Source organism: Dendrobium catenatum, unplaced genomic scaffold (genome assembly GCF_001605985.2).
Source record: "Dendrobium catenatum unplaced genomic scaffold, ASM160598v2 fragScaff_scaffold_203, whole genome shotgun sequence".
In the NCBI taxonomy this organism is placed as follows: domain Eukaryota; kingdom Viridiplantae; phylum Streptophyta; class Magnoliopsida; order Asparagales; family Orchidaceae; genus Dendrobium; species Dendrobium catenatum.
In genome coordinates, this window is record NW_021318665.1 from 504,197 (window position 1) to 513,466 (window position 9,270).

At 33.6% G+C, this 9,270-nt stretch overlaps 1 pseudogene; it reads left to right on the forward strand.

Annotated features, from left to right (window-relative positions):
* The first annotated feature begins 4,230 nt into the window (after positions 1-4,230).
* LOC110107511 lies at positions 4,231-5,362 on the forward strand (annotated as a pseudogene).
* Positions 5,363-9,270: the final 3,908 nt, after the last annotated feature.

A 9,270-nucleotide genomic window follows, 5' to 3' on the forward strand; every position in this document is an offset into this window, starting at 1 on the left:
GACTCTAAGGTTGACCTCCATAATTCAAGTTTACCTTCAACTCCCTCTCTAGTCTTACCAACAAGAAGAATGTCATTAGCAAAAAGCATACATCAAGGCACATCCTCTTGCAAATGTCTATTGAGAACATCCATGACTAAAGCAAAAAAGATATGGGCTCAAGGATTTCTCTAAATCAACAACAAAGGAATACATGGTGATTAAAAGGCATAAATAGTTTGAGCATGGAGATTAAAAAAAATTAAACAAATGCATGGATATCACCTTCAGCTAGGGGAGGTGAGCCAAAATTGCTAGGTTAGTCGGTCAGCGATGCAAGGGAAAAATTTAGCAAGGACATCGAGGATTCTCTGGATTTAATGAATGAGCAGGCGATCGAGTGAAAAGTTTGGTGAGGTTACGAGCATTCTCTGGATGAACAAAATGAGCTAGGAAAAGAAATGAGAAGGAAGAAAGGTAGGTTCAATTTTTGGGTAATTTCTAATGGCAATTCCATCAGTTTAAAATGCCAAAAAATTTTTCATTTAAAAATGGCAACTAAACCACCAGTAAAGGCCGTCATGAAAAGATAATACTAGTGGAAATTTTGGTGGTCCTTTAGCTGTTAGATTTCTGATGGTTTTGTTTTATTATCAGTTGTCTAACCATTGATTAATAGCGGTGGTAAAACAATAGATTTATTTGTCGATATTATTGGAGGTCTGATGACCACTGGAAATATCGTTGGTATTTGGTGAATTTCTTGTAGTGTTCATAAAGAATTTTATAGCGATTTAGCTAACTTAACTTATGTCAACTCCCCAAAGGTCCTCCTTTTTGTATCGTACTATACATGTCTCTCCTTCAGTACATAGGTAGCAGAGAAGCTCTTATCACTTCATAGGCAAAAAATGACCCTTAGAAACTCTTCATCCTTAAAGAATCTCCTCCTCTGACCTCTTCAACCTAACAAAATTTCCATCCCTCCTTTTGCCCGCAAGCTAAGTGGAGTAGCCGATCCCTCCCCTCGCCTCCTCAACCCAGCAGAGTCACTTCTTCCTCCTTTCTCTCCCAAGCTTGATGGATTCATCTCTTCTTCCTTTCATTCCCACACCCAAAAAGTTGTTGTACCTCTTTCTCCTCCTAAATTATAGAGATGGTGATGGTCTTTAGCCTCTGACATATTTTCCTTGATGCCCCTCCCAAGAGCTTCACCAACACAAAATTGGATTACCTAAGGTGTAGGCTAGCCGAAGCAATCATGTGAACGCCCCACACTCCCTTCACTCCCATAAGGCTCTTCTCCCTCTCTCAACCTCAATTCTTCTCTCACTTGAGAAGTAGACTCTCCAAACTCTCTCTCACAAAAAGTATTGGACTTGCCTCCAAAAGATGGTTGCTAAATACATAACAATAACTTTTTAAAGAAGGCTCCAAAAATTAACATATTATACAATATGATCAATATAATGTAGTATGAATTTTAAAAAATTTAAATATTTAATTTTACTCTCTTAATATAGAAATTGACTCCATAAATATAAAATACATACTCTTTCAAATAATGACTAAATGACATAATGCTTTCTTGAGATTAATTTGATTCTTTAATGGTACATTGTGAATGCTAAACTTGAAATGTTAGTAGTATATAGAAAAATATATGCAATGTATAAAGCAGTGATAGCAAAATAAACATCTAATAATGTTTGAAATTATCAAAAAAAAAGGTCAGGCTTCTATATTGTAATAAGAGAAATATACTTTCCAACTTTTTACTTAGTTGTTCTTGTGAGTTTACAAGTGAGACAATAAATAATAAGACATTCTAAATCTCTTTGTACGGAGGGAAAAAATTATGATTCTACTAGTTTAATAATTTTATCTTTACAAAATTGTCTCGCTATACCCTTAGAATGAAGTTTAGTTATCAAGAAATTTCAAAGCAATGATCTTGGATACAAGTTTATTTTCTTGATAATGATAGTGCACAACATAAAAGAGCTCACACAATGTAAGAGGCTTATCTAGGTGATCATGATAAGGAAGATAAAAATTAGAACTTATAGTTTAGTCATCTTTTATCCATAAAAAACTAGGTATTTGTGATTTTATAAAGGAGATGACTAAGATAACATGTGATTAGGCATCAGTGGCTTTATTTTTCTTAGATTTTATGTCAAATTAGAAGAATAGTCATGTAGAAATTCAACTTATTTTGCATTCTTGTGATTATGTTTTATTTATATGTTGATAAGCATAAGGAAATAATGGTCAGAATGTAGGGCAAATTCATTATGTAATTAGTAATTCCTCTAGCATTTAAGGGATTGGAAAATGGTTTAAAATTTTCTATCATAAATGGAATAAATTTTCTTAGCCTTACTTAACTTCATTTAAATATGCAACGTGATAGTTGCCTTCTCTAAACACTCCAACTATACCAGTCCCAAAGGCATCACAAGGTTTAGGTTATTCATAATGCACAACTCTTCATACAAGCTCTTAAATGTCCCATAATCCTCATAAAATTATTGGAGCATAATTGAGAAGCTTAACTTAAGGCCAATTGATGTAAAACCTTTGTTTGTTATATTGTTCTTAACATCTATCTCGGTGTTTCATCACCTTAGCTTAATATAACTTGTTAGTGGTCAACTGAAGCAAACAGTGTTAAGAGGATACTATGAAGAATAAAATTAAAATTTAATAATTTTTTCATTTTCTATAGGAATAATTAATGATCAAAATTTGGCACATCTCCTTTTATCTTACTTATGGAGATTCTTACAAGTGCTATTTTAAAAATAGGTCATCTTGAAGTATTCTTTTAGTAAATGTTATTGCTTTAATTTGGTAGATAAATGTTAAATTATGTAAAAAATTATAATACATAAAAAGTTTTTAATAATTTATGTTGAAATTAATTTAGATGTGCATGAAAATAAGTTTTTTTTCATTACTACAAAATTTATCTTTTTATAACAACTTTACTTTAAAAAAATAAAACCTAATATCAAATTCAAGCTCGAATGAAAAAGCTTGATGTTAGAGAAACTTTGAGTCCGTTCAGTGTATCCTCTGCTCCGTTCGTATAATGGGGGGTGCGTATTAATCCCAGCTTTTATAAAAGTTCTAGTTTTGCTTTCATAAAACATAAGTAGCTCAACAACTCTTCTCGTTCGATGTTGCCCTGACAAATCCTGAGTATTGAACTTCAAAATTTTCTCTCGTCTATCAGCGCAGCAGATAAGAACTTCATTAGAAGTTTTGATCATGTTTCTTCTATAGCGATCCTTGCTTTTTAGAAGAATTTTTCTTTGCATTTGATATTTTAATTGTGTGTTGTAAATTGAGGCATTGGCATGATGTTGTGCCAGCCAAAAGCTTCAAACCAGGAGGTAAAATAATTCAGGTTTCTAGTTTCCCTCTTAATACCACGGCTATTCAGGTAAAAGAGTGCCTGGAGAAATTTATCGGAGAGGGATCTATGTTTGCATTCAAGCTTCGACATCCCAAAAGTATAAAAGTGACATCAAAAGTATTTGTTGTTGTGCAGTTTGTAAGCAGCCCGAGAGCTACATATATAAAAAATATGACTTATCTGCAGCGCTTGTGGTTTCAAGGCTATTTATTGACATCTAAAGATGTTGAGCGTGACATATTACCCAAGCCTAGTACTTCATCACATGTTATGGAGGATGTTATAGTGCATTTTGGTTTCCAAATTGTTGAAAATAAGTTATATATTTTTTTGACTGTAAAGGATGTCCGAATTGAGTTCGAATTTAACTTTATAAAGGTTTGCCTTTTCATATCATATAAAGATAGCTTATATAAGCTTAAACTTTTTTATGAAAGCATTTAGCAGATCCAGCTATGCCATAATGTTATTCAAGATTTCAAGTTTCTCAAAATCCAAGTCCAAGCTGCTCCTAAAGTTTATGCAATGCCTCCACCAAATTCCATGTTATGCATGAAGGTCCAGGTTTTAATTATTTCAACCATCCTACTGATGACCAGTGGATAAGAACAACAGATTTTACTCCATCATGTAGCATAGGACAATCTTCAACAATTTGTTTATATCTAACCTATCAGTATTATCTTTCCAAACATAAAGAAAAACTTTGTTTACTTCAGAGAAGATTATTGTCATCTTGATTTGGTGAATGGCTCTTCATACTCATATAATTTAGGTCTTGTGCCTACTGTGAGACCTCCCCTACGAGGGAAACTGATCAACGTACTATGGTGGTGAAAGGGAAAGTTGTTGTCGCTAAGAACCCCTGCTTACATCCTAGTAATGTTCACAATTTGAGTGTTGTTGATGTCTTACATCTTTATCACATGATTGACTGTGTTAATTTTTTCTTCGGAAAGGTGAAAGGCCACACCCAAATGAGTGTTCAGGAAGTGACATGTATATATACTTTGTCTGTTGGAACCCAGTGCTTATTCCGCCTAGTTAAGCTTTGCCTATGTAATATACAGCTGCCCCATCTGCAACTCTTGAACATGAAGTTCAAATTGAGGAAGTCTCAAAGCATTTCACAAATTACATCATCAATGACAATTTAGGTGTCATTTCAAATGCTCACACCATCTTCACTGACAGAGAACCTATGATGGCACATATGCCACCCTTCATCAAGCTTGCAAAACTCTACTCAATTGCTGTGGGCTTCCCCGAGAATGGTGTTCCAGCTGAAATTCCTCCTCATATTTCTGTCAAGGAGTACCCTGACTTCATGGAAAAGCCTGACAAAGCAACCTACATTTCAAAGGGAGTGATTGGGAAGCTCTTCAGGGCGGTGAAGGACCATTTGCCCCCATGGTACCTTATAAATCCTTCACAAAAGATGTAGAAAAAAGGTCTTATGACCCAGACATGGAGGTCGATGGCTTCATGGATTATACTAATGATGCCATGTTTTTCAAGGAAAACTATGATTTTAAGCGGGGAAATCTGATGGAACACTATGGCATGATGAATGAAGCAGAACTCCTTATTGGGAGCTTAATGAAGTTGTCAAGGAAGTTCAACGAGTACAAAGATGGTGAAGCAGTCAAACTAGCTGTGAAGTCATTGAGGAAAGATGTAAGGGCATGGCTTGATGAAGATAATTATGGGGGCAAGAGTGGAGCTTCATATGAGAAGGCATCAACTTGTTATCATGTGACATATCACAAGGATTACTAGGGAACATACAATGAAAGTGTAAAGAGGCTTTGTTTTATTAGCTTTCCTTGGTGTGCATATGATAAGCTCATTACTATAAAGAAGCAGAACATGGTTAGAAGGAGAGTTGCTTGCCCATCCCCCGGAAGTGCAACTGAGCCACCAAATGGAGCAAGGATTGAGATTCTCATAAGATTATAAAAAATATATGGGTGTACATAGCAATATGCTAGAGACTATCTATATTTATGCGTTTAGTTTCTGAAACCTTTGGAACTAGTAGGGTCTCAGAAACAATTTGGCCTTATTTATGTAAAGAACTAAAGTATTTGCATGCAATGTTTTGTCTGTGTACTTGATTTGAAGGTAGTGAAGTAAACTTCACTTTATGTTCAAATTTATTGTAAACTAAATGCTTTCAATCTGAAAATATTTATTTAGCAGAGTTTAACTTTGGATAAAAATAAAATTAAAAAAACTTGGGGTAGTTTAGTGTCCAAATTAAGACGAACACAAACTCTTCCAAATTCTCTTTTGCTCCATTGAAAAAGGTTGCCATCAATCAAGATCAGTTTACCAACCAAGGAAGCAATTCTACAAATGTTGATCTCATCCCAACATAGAAGAGGGAGATTAGGTAGTCTAATCCAAATAGGAGCACTCAAGCCTTTCAAAGAAGTTGGATTGAAGTTAAACTGATCAAAATAATGTTAGAAAATTAAAAAGTAAAATACTTAAATCTAAGATGACATGAATTGGATATATTTAAAAATATTTTTATAGGATAGTTTTAATCCATCAAGCAACACTCATCATAGACGAATGCAAAATGAGAATTAAAAAACCTACCCAAAATAGTTGAGATAATGCTAATAATGAATATAGTAAGCTTTATTTTAATAATTAATTTCTGATGGGATAGCCGGAAATTTTAATTATATTTATACTAATTAAAATTATTTTAGTTTTATTCATTTCTATCAACCTCCAAATGTAAAAACCATAAGGAACCTTTATTTATGCAGATATTCAACGTCAAGAGACTAAGCCTCTTCATAATTATAGTGAACAAAATTAATTTAGATGACTACAAGTAACTACAGCCACTAAGCCTCTTCATAATAATAGATAGTCTTAGCGCTCTTCATGTGGGTCTACAACTTTTTCAAGGGAGCTGCTACAGCTGGGAAACATGTTCACATTCTTCAATGAGTGGGATAAAGAAAGAAAAGTGTGGCATAATTAGATTATTTGCCTTCATATTGTACTATTTTTGAATGAGAAATTATTAAGTGTGAAATCCCGACATATCTTATTTCTGGACTTCAATCAGAGCCAATGTGTGCATAAATTATACATAAGTTGTGTATAGATGAGGTGATCTATTCTGATTGGAGTCCGATTGCCATTCGGACTCCGCACGTAATAATTTCTCACACTGAAGGGGAAAATTGTGTAAGAAAATATTTGAAATAAGCTATTTAATATTTAAATTTTATCTTACAAAGAAAAATGTTATTTTCCTATATTTCTTTTAAAATATCCTACACTTCCTGTAAAATATGTTTCTTATTTCTATCAGTTGTTTTTCTATCCTGATATATTTTCAAACGAGTAAAATTATATTCTGGTGAGTAAAATTACTATTTGTTTTACAGTTTTTCCACTTTACAGGTCTCTAAAGTTGCCTTAGGATACAATTCGGCCACATAGAAAACTCCTTTCAATTCAAAGAACTGACGGGAAAGAAAAACTGAAAGCATCAAACATTTCTACTAAGAACAAAAGCAAGAATTTAATATTGATAAACTAAGTTTTAGCTTACATATGATGGACAAAGAAAAGTGAAAGACAATACATATAATCTTACAGCTTTAGTTTATGATTTGATGTGATGTTAATATTCAAAATTAATAAAAAAATAGTTATTTGAAGGATATTGCCACCTTGCTTGTCAAATGAACTATCTCCAGCTCCTTTCATCTTTTTCAAAACCTACATTTGTGACAAAAGCAATTCATTTCTTTACTTCTCTTTTCACTCTTTCTTTATTTGAATAATAGACTCGCATGTTCGCTTGACTAATCAAAAATGGATCTTTTAACGAAGGAGTTATTAATATATTTTAAAGGCATAATGTCCTAATTTATTTAAATTTTCTAATGAAGAAACATATTGTATTGTTATTTTATATTTCCGAATTAATATCTTCTTATTTTAAATATTTATCTTTCTTTTTAGCTTTTTAATTTTTCATTCTCACACATTTTATTAAGATATACTCATGCAATTTATTTCTTTACTTTCTTAAAAATTGACTTCAAGCTAAAAGGTGGCCTCATGTGGAGGTTTTCATGGCATTATAATTACAAAAAACCATTTTCTTTATTTTTTCTGACATATTAGTTTTTTAGTAAGTTTAGAGAGCACAGTTTAATACTTTAAATACACAAAACAAGTTATCAAATATTTGTTGAGGGTGGAAGTAAACCACTCAAAGAAACAAACAATAAAATAGAAAAGCATCGGAAAGTAAATAATACTAGGATTTAAAGTGAAAAATTCGAAACCGGAAAAAGATTACGGAGCCACACCACAAAAAAAAATCTAATATGAAAATATGAGAGAATTAGTATAAATCTCTCTTCTCTCTCACTCTCTCCTTATGTCCCTCCTCTATTACACCGTTCTTACACAAGAACAAACAAATTGATACAATTCCTATAATGAAGGGACACAACTCTTAAAAATAAAGGGAAAGAAAAACAATCCAGCTGGCCTCACAGCACTGCGGCGCTAGTTTAGAGCACCACGATGCTCAATGCTCTTTCTATAGTCTTCCTAACAGCGCTGCAATGTTGAATCTTAAGCACTGGAGTGCTCTGATCTATATATTTTCTACAAGCAAACTATACAATATCAGCTTGCTAAGGTACACAACATTGGGGCATTAGAGTACACAACGTCGGGTCCTTGCAAAAAAAAAAATTTAAGACCTCCCACACACAAAAAAAATCTACTATGAAAATATGAGAGAATTAATATAGATCTCTCTTCTCTCTCACTCTGTCCTTATGTCCCTTCTCTATTACACCGTTCTTACATATGATCAAACAAATTGATACAATTCTTATAATGAAGGGACGCAACTCTTAAAAATAAAGAGAAAGAAAAACAATCTTGCTGGCCTCACAGCACTGCAGTGCTAGTTTAGAGCACCATGATGCTCAATGCTCTTTCTACAGTCTTCCTGATAGCGTTGCATTGTTGAATCTTAAGTGCTAGTGTGCTCTGCTCTATATATTTTCTCCAAGCAAACTATACAATATCAGGGTGCTCGGGTACACAATATTGGGGCATTAGAGTACACAACGTCGGGTCTTTGCCCCCCCCCCCCCCCTCTTTTGTGCGAGCATGGCAAACTGAGTTCAGATCCTTATCAACAGGACAACTTGATTTATCATGAACACTAATATTAAAGTAATAGTATTGTAGAGGAATAAAATGCATTCACTATTGATTTCCCAAGTGGGAGTATATATATACATATTTTACATCTGTGTGATTCTTTTACTTTACACGTGTAAGGTAAATATTATATTAGGTGGCTATAAGAATGTGAAGTGGTGTAGTTGTATGGTGTCACGTGCAAAATTCATTCTTGGTAACTATTAGCCCCACTCAAATAGACAGTGAGGAGGCTGAACAGTCAGTTTGCTATGAGGATACTCAAATTATTGGATTGGTAAGGATTTTGTAATTATTTTCACTAGTTGATCCTTGGAAGAAATCTGTTGGGGCTGAAGTCTACATGATTGAATGTGTTCTTGGATGAAGTGGTAATTGATCTCAATTTGTTTAGTAGGTGTATAGAATACAGGGTTGGTAGCGAGAGTAATGGCTGAGAGATTATCACAGTATATTGTGGTAGGTGTGGTGACGAGAATGTGGAAGTCCTATAAAACTCGATACAACCAGAGTAAATCCTTGTATTCTTGTTTTTACTGCTTCCTCATTTATTTTCTTCCGCACTTGTTTTCATGGTGATTTGGTTTGTGATAATCGTTCTTTTTGCTTAAAGATATTTTTAAATACCAATCCACCCCCCT